Source organism: Callithrix jacchus, chromosome 5 (assembly GCF_049354715.1).
Source record: "Callithrix jacchus isolate 240 chromosome 5, calJac240_pri, whole genome shotgun sequence".
NCBI classification, from domain to species: Eukaryota; Metazoa; Chordata; class Mammalia; order Primates; family Cebidae; genus Callithrix; species Callithrix jacchus.
In genome coordinates, this window is record NC_133506.1 from 98085782 (window position 1) to 98100916 (window position 15135).

Consider the following 15135-nt stretch of genomic DNA (forward strand, 5'->3'; position numbering starts at 1 on the left):
AAGAGTTCTCTCTGAACAGGTGATTATTATTAATAAACAGAGTTCTTTGCTTTCTACTCCAAGACTTTCACTTGTCCATACCCCTAACTGTGCTGCTATGTACTAGATGTCTTAAATTGTAATACTCCACTCTTGGCCCTTTTTCTTTTTTCTTTTTTTTTTCAGATGGAGTCTTGCTCTTGTTGCCCAGGCTGGAGTGCAGTGACCCTATCTCGGCTCACTGCAATCTCCACCTCCTGGGTTCAAGCAATTCTCCTGCCCTGGCTAATTTTTTGTATTTTTAGTAGAGACAGGGTTTCGCCATATTAGGCACACTGGTCTCACACTCCTGACCTTAGGTGATCCTCCCACATTGGCCTCCCAAAGTGCTGGGATTATAGGCATAAGCCACCTCGCCTGGACTTTCTTTCTTTCTCTTTCTCACTTTCTTTCTTCCTTTTCTTTTTCTCTCTCTCCCTTCCTTTTCTTTTCTCTCTCTCTCTTTTCTTTTTTTTTCTCAGAGTCTCACTCTGTTTCCCAGGCTGGAGTACAGTGGGTGATCTTGGCTCACTGCAACCTCTGCCTCCTGGGTTCAAGTGATTCTCTTGCCTCAGCCTCCCAGGTAGCTGGGACTACAGGTGCCACGCCAGGCTAATTTTTTGTATGTTTACTAAAGATGGGGTTTTGCTGTGATAGCCCGGATGGTCTCCGTCTCCTTACCTCGTCATCTCACTTTCTGTCTTTTCATTCTCTCTCTTTTTTAATGTATGTATCTCATCTAAGGTCAAGAGATTGAGACCATCCTGGCTAACATGGTGAAACCCTGTCTCTACTAAAAATAAAAAAGTTAGTTGGGCATGGTGGCACACGCCTGTAGTCCCAGCTGATGAAGGTTGCGGTGAGCCGAGATTTTGCCATTGAATTCCAACCTAGGAGACAGATTGAGACTCCATCTCAAAAAAAAAAAAAATGTTTTTTCCACTCAGGTCAGTGCCCAGTAGAGCTGGTGAGTCAGTAACTGTGGTTCCCCCGCCTTGCCCTCTCCCTCCCAGGCTCACTTGCCACCTGCCCTGTAATTCCCTTCCCTGTTTTCTTTCATGTGTTTGTTTACGTGCCTGTCTGTTCCACTGGAATCAGTTTCTCAACAGCAGCACTATTGACAGTTTGGGCAGAATCATTCTTTGCTGTGGGGACTGTCCTGTGCAGAGCAGAAGGGTTAGGAGCAGCCCAGTCTCCACCCCACTAGATGCCAGTGGCACCCTCCAAGCTATGACAGTCAAAAATATCTCTAGACATTGTCACATGTCCTCTGAAAGACAAAATCACCTCTGATCGAAAACTGCTGTGCAAGAATAATGACCACCCAACTTTTCAGAGCAAGATCTACAAAAGAAACACTTTGTATGTGTATATACACACACAGGACGTGAAACAACTTCATTAAATCATTCTTACCCTTACAGTGTCCCACTCTAATATATTCTTTTTCTTTTTTTTTTATTGAGACAGGTTGGGGGCTCAAGCTGGGCCCTTTGGGGCTTCAGTCCCCAGAGTCAGTAACCCTCCCCATCAGGGTGGCCTAACCCCTCTGGGAGGCTGGGTCAGACAAGGTCTTGCAGCTCCTCATGGGAGGGCACTCATTTCAGTGGGGACGTGGCTTCTGGAGAAGGGGCTTGCCCAGGGCTTGAGACTTCCCTGAGCCCTCTGGAGTTGGGTCCTGGCCCAGTCTGCCCATGAGGATGGTCCTGAGTCTCATCCTCTGCCCTGGGATGACCCCTCTTGGGCAGAGGTTCTTGCTGTGTGTCCTGCGGGGACCTGCTTGAGCCTCCTGTGGGCTGGGGGTAAACTACACCCCTGGGCTGGGGAAGCCAGGCACTGCAGGGCAAGGAGCGTCCCTGAGCCAGGGCCTCGTTGTGCTTCCTTACCCCATCACTCAGCATCCAGAGAAGCCAGCCTAATGGGGAACCCTGTGTGACTAGTCCTTCCTTGTCCTGATTGGATGAACAGATGTGCTCAGGTCCCCTGGGCTACTCTAGAAACCTCCCTCTTCCAGGGCCCTCTGAAGACGCCTCCCCAAGTGCAGAACACTGGGTGGTGTCCAGGGCTCCCCACAACATGGTCTCTTTCCTGCACTCCTGGGGACACACTGCCATTAGCCCTGCTCTGCGGGAGCCAGGCTCCAGTCCCTGTGCCTCTGTCTCCTCCAGGGCTGGAAATAAAACCCAACTCCCAGGCCACGGAGAACCCCACGTCCCAGGTCAGGCCCTGGCTGTGACTCAGCCTGTCACCAGCCCCAGGAGGGGCTCCATCTCCCCTGCTCCTCCAGCCCCACATGATGCAGGGCCTCTGGGGAAGAGCCGAGAAGACCATAAACTCACCAGATGCCACACAGTCTTGGGTTGTGATGTGGGTACCACGTGCTCCTGATGGTCTTGCAGCCCCTGGACTGTCCCGCCATTTGAGCTATGGAAAGCTGAGAAGCCCCCAACCCATCATGAAATCAGAGCCCTCTCCCAAGATGTGGAGTGATCAGCTGAAAGACCTGGGCAGCTGCAGAGGCCCCCACTCCCTGAGGCCTCCTACCCTCCCATCTGCTCACCCTACCATGCCGCCTTGGGTCTGGGGAGGAGGAGTGGGACCATCCCCTGGAGCGTGGCTGGAGGTGCTCCTTGAGGCCTCCTGGGCCAGGGTGCTGGGAAGGCAAGGCTGACTTTGAGGCCATGATAGAGGGCGGCCAGAACAGAGTGGGTGCTGAGCTTCGTGGTTGTCTCTTGAAAGTGGCATCGGGCCAGGGGACACGGGATGGGGAGATGCTGCCATCTGGGCTAGGTTGGCCCATTTGTGCGCACCAAGGGTAGCTGGAGCCTGGGCAGCTGAAGGGCAGGAAGACTCTCAGGGAGGGGAGAGTCAACTGCACAGAATCAGAGCCGGAGGGCGTGGCTCCAGGACACAGAGGGCGGCCATGGGGAGGATGAGATGCCCTCTGCTGATGGAGATGAAAGGCATCTGACTTGGGCTCTAGGGGTCAGCCCTGCGCTCCTGTGGGACCCTCAGCAGAGGCATCCTAAAGACTCCCAACAAGCTGGTGACACAGGAAGGTGCCTTCACTGAAAGTCAAGATCACCTAACCAGGGTGGCCATCCCAGGGTCTGGCTGCGTGAGGCTTGAGGGGCAGCTGTCCACCTACCCTGCGGGGAGTGCCTCTCACTGGTGAGCAGCTGCGCCAGTGCCCAGAATGCGTCCTCCTCAGGTAGATAAAGTAGGAGTAAGGCGGCCACATGGCTCAGGTCTCTGCAGTAGCCCACCTCCTGCAAGAGCCAGAGTCACCATGGAAGGATATCACCTGGGTACTGATGTCACCTAGGAGGACTCATGTCATTGGAGAGGGCAGAGATGACTGGGGAGGCTTCCTTTGAAGAAGAAGCTTCCTCAGGATGCCAGTTCATTTCATTTCATGACAAGAGCCATGTCCATCAGGCACTTCAGCAACTTGTCAAAATGTCTCCTGAGAGCACCGTCCTGCATCCGACACCACCAAGGTCCTGGGCTTTGGGGCAGCCCCAGAAGGAAGGTGTCATTTCTTGCTCTGAGAAGTGGTGGTCAGGCCCAGGTGACACCAGGAGTCAGGTCCCTGACTCCTTTGTGTCTCAGTTGGAGACCCCTTGAGACCACCCCCCTTGCTTGGAGGTTTATGCCAGCGGTGAGCTAGTCATGCCCTCTATATCCTGGTGGATCACAAATACTGACTTTGAAAGAAGCAATGACACCCCCAATAGATACCCACGCCGATGAATAGGGTAATATGACCCAGGAATATGGTCACTGCCCGGGAATACTCACCAGGTTATACTCTGAATACGCCAGCAGGATGTGGAATCATTCCCACCACCTAGGAAACAGAGAAAGGGGGCTTTTGTTTCTTTTGTGCAGATGCTGTTAGTTTCACTTTGTCTACAAACTCTAACAACAAATCCCATTTCAGGTTCAGATGATTCACCAGATAAGCAGTGAGCTCCTCAGGGCCTTTGACTGTTTAAGAAAGGTTTCAGTAAAGTCCACATCTGTGAAATGCAGATATCCCAGTTGGATGGTGAGTTGACTAATCATTTTGCTCTGATTTTTTTTTCAGTTTGTACACACGCCAGTTCAGTCTTTGGGTGTACAGTTCCGCCACGGTTCTAACCCAATGTGCAGAGTCTCCTGGCCACCACTCCAGCCCCTCCTGGAGCAACTCCTTCATCCTCTAAGTCTCCCCTATTCCGTCAGCCTCTGGTCACCCAGACCGGTTCTCAGTCCCTCTGGTTTGGCCTTTTCCAGAATGGCCTATGAATGGGAATCCTAGTGGTAGCTTATTGTTTCTGGCTTCTTTCCCTTAGCAGAATGCATCTAGGAACCACCCATGTTCCTGCAGACATCACTGGCTTGTTCCCTTTTCTCACGGAGTCTTCTGTTTGAAGGGAGGACCGGCCTTTCTCACCCCATTCTCATGCTGAAGGTTGTCCCCAGAGGCTCCGTGTGTGCGTGATGATGAATGAAGCAGTGAATGTGGCATGCAGGTTTCATGTGGACGTCAGTTTCCAAGTCAGTGGGTTCAATATCTGTGACACTTTGGGGACATGAGGTTCAAGTTCGTTGAGCTTTGTGAGCCACTGTCCAACTGGCTGCCGAAGTGGCTGTGCCATGTCACATTCCCAGCAGACCTGGATGAGAGTTTCCAGGATTCTGAATGCCCCCAGCATTTGGTGCTGTCAGTGCTGCCTGGGGAGGCTCATGGGCCCTCCATCCTGCTGCTCTCCCATGGGTGCTACCATGGGTCCCCATGGTTCAGGGAGAGCACTTTTCACCTTTGTGCCTGATTTTGTTTGCTGCCCTCTGTCTCTTTAGGATCTTCCTAGATTCTGGCCCCACATGTTCCAGCCTGGCCCAGGGCTTGGAACCTGGGAGCTGCTCGGTCCATGGCGCTGGCTGCTCTCTGGGCCAGGAGAACCCTTGGCACCTCTGTCACCCTCCTGGGTGACCCTGGCTTCTGCTCTGGGGAAGGCCCCATCCCTCTGGTTCACCCTGTCTCCACTGGGACCCTGTGGCTCCCATGGGCTTACTTGAGGCCATATCGCTCCCGGAAAAGAATGTGTCTTCTGAGTGTCTTCCTCACATCCAGGTTGATCTGGTGCACCTGTTCACAGGACCTCTTCCCCTTCTCCTTCATGAGCTGTAGGGCAGGGCCAAGAGGAAGAAGCAGCCTCAGAACAGACGGAAGACTCCCTGCCCCAAAGGGCAGTCATCCCACAGTCAGCACTTCCAGAAGGAAGGAAAGAAGGAAGATTTCCTTCTGCAGAAAGCTGCTTTTTGGCTTGTTTCTGAAGCCAGAGAGGGTCCCCAAAGCCGAGCTGATCTGTGGTGCCTAAGTTGCTGTCTGTGCCCAGGATGTGCATCTGGCTAGCTCACACACCCTCCCCAGGCGGGGCTTGATGTTCGTTCCCTGCAGCTGAGACCTGGGCCCCTGACACGGTCTGGCCTGTCTGTTGTGCTCTGGCTTAGTGTACCTGGTATTTGCTGGGTTTCTTCCCCTTTATGTGGGGAGCCCGCCCATGTAAATGCTTGCAAAGCGAGTTTTACAATACAAGCGGTTTGAGCCCAGACACAGGGCCTCCTGAAGGAGTGGAGTAGAGACAAAGGGAATCTATTTAAAAGATAATCAGATGTTCGAAACCAAAAACTCTTGCAGTCACGAGGAACAATGTCTCCATGTAAATGTTCTTTATGAGCACCAGGAATGACTATCACCTTTTACAACCACTGATTATGTATCTGCCATCTTTATTGTGTAGAGTAGGTCATCTAGTGATTTGCATTTCCTCTGGCAATGGCGTAAACCAGAGCCTGGAAAAATGTATATACACTGAGGCTTTGAAAAATAAATTCGGTGTGGAATAAGAATTCCACACCCCTCCTGACCCCGCTTTCTGTCTATCTTTATTTCCCGTGCACTCCCCGACTCAGGTTTGGAACCTCTTGCTGGCCAAGAGTGACCCCCAGACCTTTATATCATCAATGTTGAGGAGGACTGACCACACCTGGCCCCGGATGTTCATCGGAATCCCTTTATAGACTCTTCCAACCAGCTGTGGGCAGAAAACAATCTGGTGACTCAGGCCAGGGGCAACCCCAGAGAGGACGAAAGCCCGAGGTTCTGGAAATCATTGGTTTTGGCCCCATGATTCCTCGATAGAGGTGAGGTCAAGCTGGGACAGGTCTCCCCTCCAGGACGGAAAGAGTGTGGATGAGCACTCAGAGTCCTGAACTCTGATCTGGACCTATTCCTTCCTTCAGGTCACCAGGAGGCTTCCCTAGCTTTGAGCTCTGGGTGGCCCCAGCCCTAGGTTCAGACTCCCTCCCAGCAAGGTGACACTCTCACCAACAGGCAGCAAAGCTGGCTACCAGGTCTGCGATCCTCTGCATGAGGACAGTGTGACACCCGCCCTCTGAGAGGCTGATGGTGCCAGGCCACAGCCATGGGTGCCTGTCCCCTGTCCCTGCAGAGAGTGGTTCTGGGGCCTCTCCCTCCACACATTATTTTTTTGCTGTTCTTATATTTCTCCCATTCTCCCAGCATTTCCATCCACTTATCTTGCATCTCAGCTCCTGCTGCATTTGCTGTCAAGTGAAGAACGTTGGAGTTAGTGGAGCTGCCAGGCTTCCCAGAGCGGCCTGTGGATGCTGGGTCTTGGACTCTGGAGCCCTGGTGGGACCCAGCTGGAAGGAGCCAGGGAAGGGCAGACCCTAAGGGCTAAGAGCCTTTGAGCAAATGAGCGCCAATGGGCTGGCCTGGGGTTCCTGGGATGTGCCATCCTCAGGCCACAAACACACCAGTCATAGGTCAGGTCCCAGCCTCTAGGTGGGGTTCTGACACAAGTGGGCAGCCACCCCCAAGCCACAACTCTGGTTCTCACTTTGGAATTTCATCAAACTGCCAGAGGTACAGTGACTTGGGGTCAGGTCCAGCAGGGAAGCTGCCCCTCCCAGTGACAGTGTGTTGCTCCCACCCGCCCCTGCCCAGGCCTGCTGCCTCCTCTGCCTCGCTGACCACCTGCCCAGTCCCCCTGTCCCTGGATAGCCCCCATGCATAAGGATCTTACCTTGGCCTCCTGGGTACTGACAGGGGGCAGCTCCATCTCACTGTAAGGCAACCAGGTAGAGCTGAGGACTTGCACAGGGCCTGGAACTATCAGTTTGGGAGCTGACCCCCAGAAAGAACTGGCTCTGTCCCCATCCAGCTCAGGGCTCAGCCCAGGAAAAGGCACAGGGGAGGGAGGACAAGGGCTTTCCTGTGGGGCTGACTCCCGGGAAGGGCCAGGACCTGGGAGAAGAGGGAGTGCAGGGCCAGCATGGCCGGGGTTACTGGGGCCCCTGATGTGGGGGATGGTCAGGCTGCATGATGGGGTGCCCCAACACGCCCAAAGCCCTTGCAGGGTCTGACCTCCCAGCGTCCACCTGCCTCTCCGTGCACCTGAGCCACACACCCTGCATTTTAGAAGTGGCACGGCTCATAAGCTCCCTCCCACCCTTCCTCCCCGGGGATCCTCTATCTCTGCATCCTATGATCCCTGAGGGATGGGCGCCAGGCTGGGCTCCTCTTACCTGGCCCCAGATCCCTTCCCAGCACCAGACCCAGGCTCTTAAGCCACAAGCTCTGCTGCCTCCCTGGACTCACTGTAAGATGCCCAAAACAAGGCCCTGCCCATCTTCTCCCCATCCCCCTAGGGCCACAGCCCCCACTGTCCCCATGCCTTTCTCCCTTTTCCATGGGGACAGTGAGGGCTGTGGCTCTATGGAAATGCAAGAGAAGAATGCCGGACAACAGGCCTGAGGCTGGGCCAGGCGTCCCCTCACCCTGTGGCCACAATCCTTGGATCCCACTGGGGTTGTCTCCAAGTGGACAGGGCCAGACCCTCAGGCTGCTCCCCTCCTCTTATACTAACTTGGAGACAGAACTGCTGAGAGCCCAGCGGCCTGACCCAGCCCCCTCCCCATTCCCACCCACTCCGTGGATGGCCCTAACCTCTGGCCTAACAACCCCAGGCTGGATCTGCAGGGAAGCCAGGGAGGAGGTCTGACCCTGGAAAGGAGGTTGGCCTGACTTGGGGAGACATGGCCTTCCTCAGAAAGGCCTTTCTAAAAGCAAACCCGCCCCTGAGCTGGGTTAGGTGCTTTAGGGGCTGAGGGGAGCACGGAGGACTCACTGCACAATCCCAAAGCGATGAGTGCGGTTGTATATTTCAACAGGCTCAGGCACCATGTCCGCTGGCAGCCAGCTTGGTGTCCCTGCAACCCAGAGGGAGCCTTGCTGAGGGGTCCAAGGTAAAGGGTACAAGGGCCAGGGGTATTAGCCACTCATCCCTGCCCTGTGTTCCTAGGGAGCCCAGGACCCTTTGAGCGGGGCGCACTGGAAGAGGCCTCCCTCCAGGGAGCAGACCAGCTGTACCTTCTCATATTTCATGATGTTGTCCTCTTGCTCCTGCAAAATATCCTCATCCTCTATCATGTCCATCCTGTGAGACAAAATTGTTACCCTGTACCCGAGAGCTTTAGAGAACACCTGAACCACTCCCGCCGGGCTCCCAGATGCTGGCTGGCTGTGTAATTCCCATTCCACCACCGCTGCTAGGTGAAAAGGGGACAGGCCCAGTGGCCCCACCTGCATGGGTCTCCGGAGTCTCAACCCCCACGCAGGGGTGGGCATCTTCTCAAGGACTTGAGAACAGTGGGACCTGGACAGAGAATCCCATTGTCCCCAAATGCTATGAAATGGGCACACATCTGCCCCAGCAGGTTGAAGGGTGTCCCCCTACCAAGGGTGAAGGGCCCATGATGGGCTATTCTAGGGATGTGGATGCAGACTGAAGGTCAGGGACCAGAGGTCTTTGTACGATCGGTCTCCTGGGATGCTCAGGGACCACAGAGATGCCCAGTTTCCCATGGGGAACAAGATCTCTCCTGACTGTTCTGTTCTACTCCACTCATCACTTGAGCTACCATGGCCCTTCAGTCTGACCAGTGAAGCCGCTTTAGGAATAACAGCAGCTGAGCAGAAGGGTGTTTGGTTTGGGTGATGAAAATGATCTACTATGTGCTCGTGGAAACCATGTCTCTGGGGGAGGGACAATGGATGCTACCATTCTGAGCTCTCCAGACCAGAGGGGGCTCCATCTTCCCGGGTCACTGAGGAAGAACAGTGGGTCCTTGGTCCTGGAGAACACTAGAAGGACTCTCCCTCCTGGGAACACTCGGGGCAAAAGGAGGGTGAGGCCTGGAGAGGACCAGACAGAGAAAAAAATACTTGAGGAGAACCCCAGTGCCTGTACTCCTTTGAACAGGAGGGTAGGTAACAGACTCCCTCCAGCCAGCCCTCCAGGGATTCATCATTTTCCACAACTGCCCAAGGGCAGAAGGCTCCCTATGCCATCCTGGACAAGGGACTGTGTGTGTTCAGTGGGTCCCACAGCGACCAGCAGGACCCAGCTTAGGCCACTAACATGTTCTCAGGACCCTCCCATCCTCCTCACCCACAGTGGATTCATCCCAGTGGCTCTGCCAGGGCCAGGCTCTGCCCCATCAGGATCGGAAACCCAGGACAGATTTTAAGATCTAGGGCAGGGAGGCCACAGCATTCAGGCCTGAAGTCCAGACCGGCACAGGGCAGGACTGAGAGCAAAATCCAGGGTCACGTAGGGATTCCCAAGATGATTAACGTCTCTCTGACCCCAGACATCTCACCTATCAAATGGGTACATTTGGGAACAGCACCCACCCTACAGAGCCACCATGAGGACGAAAGAGACAATCGTTTTCATGGGTAGGGTAGAGTGGGTACCTGGTGAGTGCTCAGCAATGACCCTCCTCGGCAGCTGCTGCACAGAGGCCAGCACCACCGCAGTGTAGCCACTGTCCCAAAGTCATCACGGAGGGAAGAGAGCAGGTCACACTCACCTGATTCTCATGAATCAGCTGGCCTGGGTTATGCCTCTCAGGTAGAAAACCTTTGAGTACACAGAGGTGCTCACAGATACCACTGTGTGTGTAGCTGCTATAGAACACAGAGGCATGCTGGAGAGCAGATGGGTGCTAAGCACTGGTGACATTCTGAGGTCATGGCACGCATCACAATGGGGCCTTGCCCAGGTCAGCAGGGCCCAGAGTCCTCCACTGCCTGAGGCCTCAATATGCCTGTGTGCAATGTGTCTGTGCATGTGTGTTCTCACATTTATGTGGGTACACAAGTCTGTGCACATGTGTGTTGCTTCTCTAGCCAGGCCTGGCTGCCCCACTCATGCGTGTACCCAGTTCCTCATCACTGTCACCCCCGGGGCTCAGGGCCAGCATCAGAGCATCCATGGGTGCTCCCCAACCTCATCCCTCCCCGCCCATGGTGGTCCTGGGATACACATAGGAGTGGAGGGAAGTGACTGCTGCCATGGAATCTCAGAATCAAAATGCTAACACTATTACCTAATGGTCTTTTTAGTATCACAAGTGTCTTTTTAGCATCTCTAATAGTATCTCTTTTTTTATTACTGATATTTTAATTGGGTGTTTCTCTCCATGCCCTTGGCTATTCTAGCTAGAGGATCCTGTGGGGAACGTGCCCGGCACACAGTAGAAGCTCACTCTCCTAGACAGGTACTCTAAATGTGGCTCATCTGTCACCCAGGGCCTAGGGGATGCCAGATTCCAGGGGCCAGAAAGAGCTTGGGATAAAAAAAACATTCAGGGGGAGGGCTTTGACCTGGGCTGAGTCTGCCTGTGCCATTCAAACTGGAGAAAGTCCTGAGACAGGGCGTCCACATGCCCCAGGGCAGGGCCCTCCTGATCGACACCTGCTCCCCTGTACTCATTAGCAACCTCACTCATTCTACTCTGAAACCACTGTTGGCCTTCATATTCGGGAGCTCTGAATCTGTGGATTCAACCAGCAGCGGATGGAAAACATTCAGAGAAGAGATAGGATGGCTTTGTCTCTACTGAACATGTGCAGACTTTGTTCTTGTCATCATTCCCTAAACAATACAGTATCACAACCATTCATACAGCATCTACACTGTATTACACATCATAACTAATCTAGAGATGGTCTGCTGTATACGGGAGGATGTGCGTAGGTTATATGTAAATCCTAGACCGTGTTATAGCAAAGACTTGAGCATCCATGGAGTCTGGCATCCCCGGGGACCCTAGAACCAATCTTCCCTGGATGCCACGGGATGACTGTGTATGCTCAGTCAGGAAGGCTTCTCATTGGAGGAAGGGCCCAGTTCAGGATAAACAGGGACATCCTCCCTGGACTACTGTCCATTCATCCATCCGTTCATCCATTGGCCCAATGACAGCCCTAGCAAGTGGAGACAACAGAAAAGACCAGCTCATGTCGTCCAACTTTGAGGTCTTGGAAGAAGCTGCACCAGTTTGAGAATAGGAGGTCAGTTTCCTCCAGGATCCAGAGAGCACATCAGGCAGCCTCGGGGTGAGGAAAGAAGTCCGGCCTCTCCAGCAGCCACACAGGCCCGCAGTAGGATGGGGCTGGACTGGCCACATGGATCCCTTGGCCCTAATGAGGGGAAAAGCCAGACCAGGGGGCAGAGGAGGAGTGTGGGGGCAGCTGGTGGCCTAAGGAGAAGGCTTCTCAGGGAAGGGGTCTGCATTAGTTGGTTTTCACACTGCTATAAAGCAATACCTGAGACTGGGTAATTTATAAAGGTAAGAGGTTTAATTGATTCAAAGTTTGGGAACATTAATAATGGCAGAAGGTGAAAGGGAAGCAGGCACCTTCTTCACCAGGCGGCAGGAGGGAGTCAGTGGAGAACAAGGAAGTGACACACTTTAAAACCATCAGCTCTCCTGAGGACTCACTCACCATCAGGGGAACAGCACAGGGGAAACTAACCCCAAGTCCAATCCCTCCCACCAGGTTCCTCCCTTGACACGGGAGGATTTGGGTGAGGACACAGAGCCAAATCTATGAGGGTCTCGGTCTGTCTTGCAGCTCCCCCGGGGCTGAGGCTGAGTGTGGATCTGCTGGCCCTGCTCTGCAGCACTCAGGGCTCTGCCAGCGTGCCCCCATCTGCTGCTTCCTGGAGGTGCTGGCTGCTTCTTCAGGGGTGGGTGGATCTGCTCTCCTGCCACTCCCTGCAGGGCCTTGTGGAGCCCTGGCCATGTCCTCGGAGGGTAAAGGCAGGAAACCAGGCTCCTTGCCCTTCTTGTTGCTTGGGTGACAAGCCTGGGGTCATCACTAGGTCCTGTCACTGCCCCACTTCTAAATGGAGAATATTTTGGCAAATCTTCCTGGCAGAGGCTGGGGGCTCATCCATGTTACCTTGTCTAACCTTGGTAAAGCCAAGTTAAGACATCTGGGCAAGCAGACAGCAGAGTGGCCCCCAGGAAGGGTAGGTGGAGGGTGCTGGCCTTTGAGCTTGCCTGGATCGGGGTGGGAGCGGGGAAGGTTACCAAGAAGCAGGGCTCTCAGGGCTAAAGTCAGGAGGAGGTGGTAATGCTGCTGGGGGGACAGGGGGTGTGGCTGTCTTGGGGTGGGGGATAAGTGACAGCCAAGGTTTGTCAGCCCGCAGACGGCTGGCTGTCTCAGGGACCAGGGGCTGCGCAGCTCAGTGGTTGTCCTTGGTTTTTGGAGCCAGGGAGAATTCTGGAGCCTGGATCTGGGGCAGCCTAGGGGTGGAGCTGGTGAGGGGCACAGGTAAGGGCAGGACGGCAGGACGGGAGGCCTTACCTGGCAGGGTGCAGAGCAGGAAGCCGGCCTGGGACTGGTTTGTAGTTGGTTGCTCCCATCCCCACCCGCACCCTCACCCCCAACCTCCTCGACCCCCACCCTGGTACAGGGTCTGGCCTGGGCTGGTGTCCTCTGCTTTGGCCTCAGCAGATTCCAAGACCGATGCTGGCATTCCCTCGGGCACGCCACTTGAGCCAGCTTTCTTCTGCAGTTTCTGCTTCCTGGAGTGTGGGGCGCCTGCCCAGGAAAGCATGGTCACACCCCACACCTCTCATTTTGAGGGTGCAGGGAGGTGACGGGCCAAGGTCCTACAGCCCTGTGTGTGTGCCATGAAAGGTAGCCTACGAGTTCTGCCTGTGTGTGCCCATCCAGGTGGGCCCCAGGAGCCTGAACAGTGGCAGGCAGGGAGATGAAGAGGGAGAGAGAAGTGGAAAAGAAGGAGAGGGGGAGATGGGGAGGAGGGAGTGTGAAAGAGATACACCCCATCTGCGGGGCTGCCTCTGGGACGGGGCCTGGCTCCGTGGCCCCACATGCATCCACTGTGACATGGCTGCTCTTCCAAACCCAGCTCTCTCGCCTTTCCCACCATGTACTGGAGTGCAGAATTCTGGGAATCTGGTGGCCTAGCCTGCGCAGGGGGTGCCTGACTGCCATGTTTTATTCTTACAATTCATATACATTTGTTTATTGTAGCTCAAAATGTTTGCATTGGGTCATGTTTTTTGATACATTTCACTTGCAAATCTTTGGGCCACCAGAAGTTCTGGCATGTTTGTCCAGTGGTTCTGGTGGTCCCACCTCTGTACTCAAGACACCCATGGGGGCCAGGCTGGGGCGAGAGGCACTGCCACACTGGGACGAGAGTGATGCATGCTCTGTCCTTCAGACCACTGGACTGTGATGGGGCCCCTGCTGCTGCCTCTCCGCTCCTCCACCTGCAGGTTCCTGGGCACGCTGAACAGCCACACATTTGGCCAGAAGCGAAAGAACCAGTGGGCACTGCCTGAGGCAGTGTCACTGTGCTGCCCCTGGATTTTGTGCCCAAACAGGTAGCTTCCCTGTCCCTGACCCCGCGTCCCCACCAATGCCTCCACCCAGACCTCTGTGGGGCTGCCCTCCCACAGAGCCTGACTTCTGTCGATGACGGGGGTGGGGAGGGCAGGAGGCTGATTCCAGGTCAGGGAGCTGTTAGCAGTGCTGGGATTACAGTGTGAGCCACCACACCTGGCCTTGTATCAGATTTAGCACTGATTATATTTTTAACTATTGTAAAGTTGGTGTGTCCTCATTTCGGAATACACTGGTTCTCAAAAGAGTGAAGATTACGACAGCCTGAGTCTCTGTTTTTCACAAGTTCCCCAGATGATTCTGAAACACACCAGCTTGAGGCCCCTGTTGGTGCACAGTGGAAACTTGTGGTTCTCACACTTGGCTGCAACAAGAATCACTTGTGCAGCTTTTAAAACTCTGAGGGGCAAGACCATACTCCAGACCACAAAACAGGGCTGGGGTAAAGGGGGCTGTTCATCAGTAGTTTAAACGTCCCCAGGTGATTTTAATGAGCAGCTAGGTTTGAGAACTAGTGTCCTAATGGAAGCAACCTCATTTACAGGTGTATCCCTGAGCCTGGGAAACAACTCCCGCAAAACCTTGGGTCTGAATAACTTTGTGTTCTCTGTCTCCATCTGGTGGTCATTCTACTACATTGCTATTATTTACCTGTACAACTTGCGATCTTGTCCATTTAAGAAAGTTTGCCAAAAGAATCAAAAAGAACCAAAAGACTTGAAATTCCAAGAAATAAAAATAGCCACAAAATATGCCAGTATAAATAATAGAATGGTCTAAGAGTTACAAATGTGTTTGAATAATGCATCTGAATCTTTTACAGTACTTGGCAGATAAAAAAGCAGTTAGTAAATGCTACTTATTCCCATTATAATTAAAACATAAGTTAGACCCCATCTTTCAGGTACCAGTGATACATTTTGAATGAATGGTTTTCATTCAATAAAAAAACATATTTAGTCTTATTATACCTGGAATACTCTTGGCAGTGGTGAACAGACATGGTCTGCATGGTCAGAAAGAGATGTGTGTGTGTGTGTGTGTGTGTGTGTGTGTGTGAGAGAGAGAGAGAGAGAGAGAGAAAGAGAGAGAGAGAGATTATTATTTTAATGAAAAGACTGTTTGGGGATATACTGTTCTATGAATTTTATAATCCCACCCCAATCAGGATTTCGAACAGTTCATCACTTCCAAAAAACTTCTCATGCTTCTCCATCATGGCTTCGTTGCCTCACCCCAATCCCTGGCCACCAACTGACTTGTTTTCTGTTCCTGTAGCTTTGCCTTTTCCATAATGTCCTGTAAATGGAATA

The 15135-nt window shown here is 53.5% G+C and overlaps 1 pseudogene across 1 annotated transcript; it reads right to left on the reverse strand.

Annotated features, from left to right (window-relative positions):
* Positions 1-1459: 1459 nt before the first annotated feature.
* LOC100408271 (TBC1 domain family member 3F-like) lies at positions 1460-10074 on the reverse strand (annotated as a pseudogene). The gene is made up of 9 exons (XR_013535735.1): positions 9967-10074; positions 8462-8528; positions 8220-8301; positions 7116-7201; positions 5079-5188; positions 3820-3868; positions 3167-3287; positions 2358-2452; positions 1460-1854 (listed from the first exon to the last, which is right to left on the reverse strand). The product of XR_013535735.1 is annotated as a TBC1 domain family member 3F-like (transcript).
* Positions 10075-15135: the final 5061 nt, after the last annotated feature.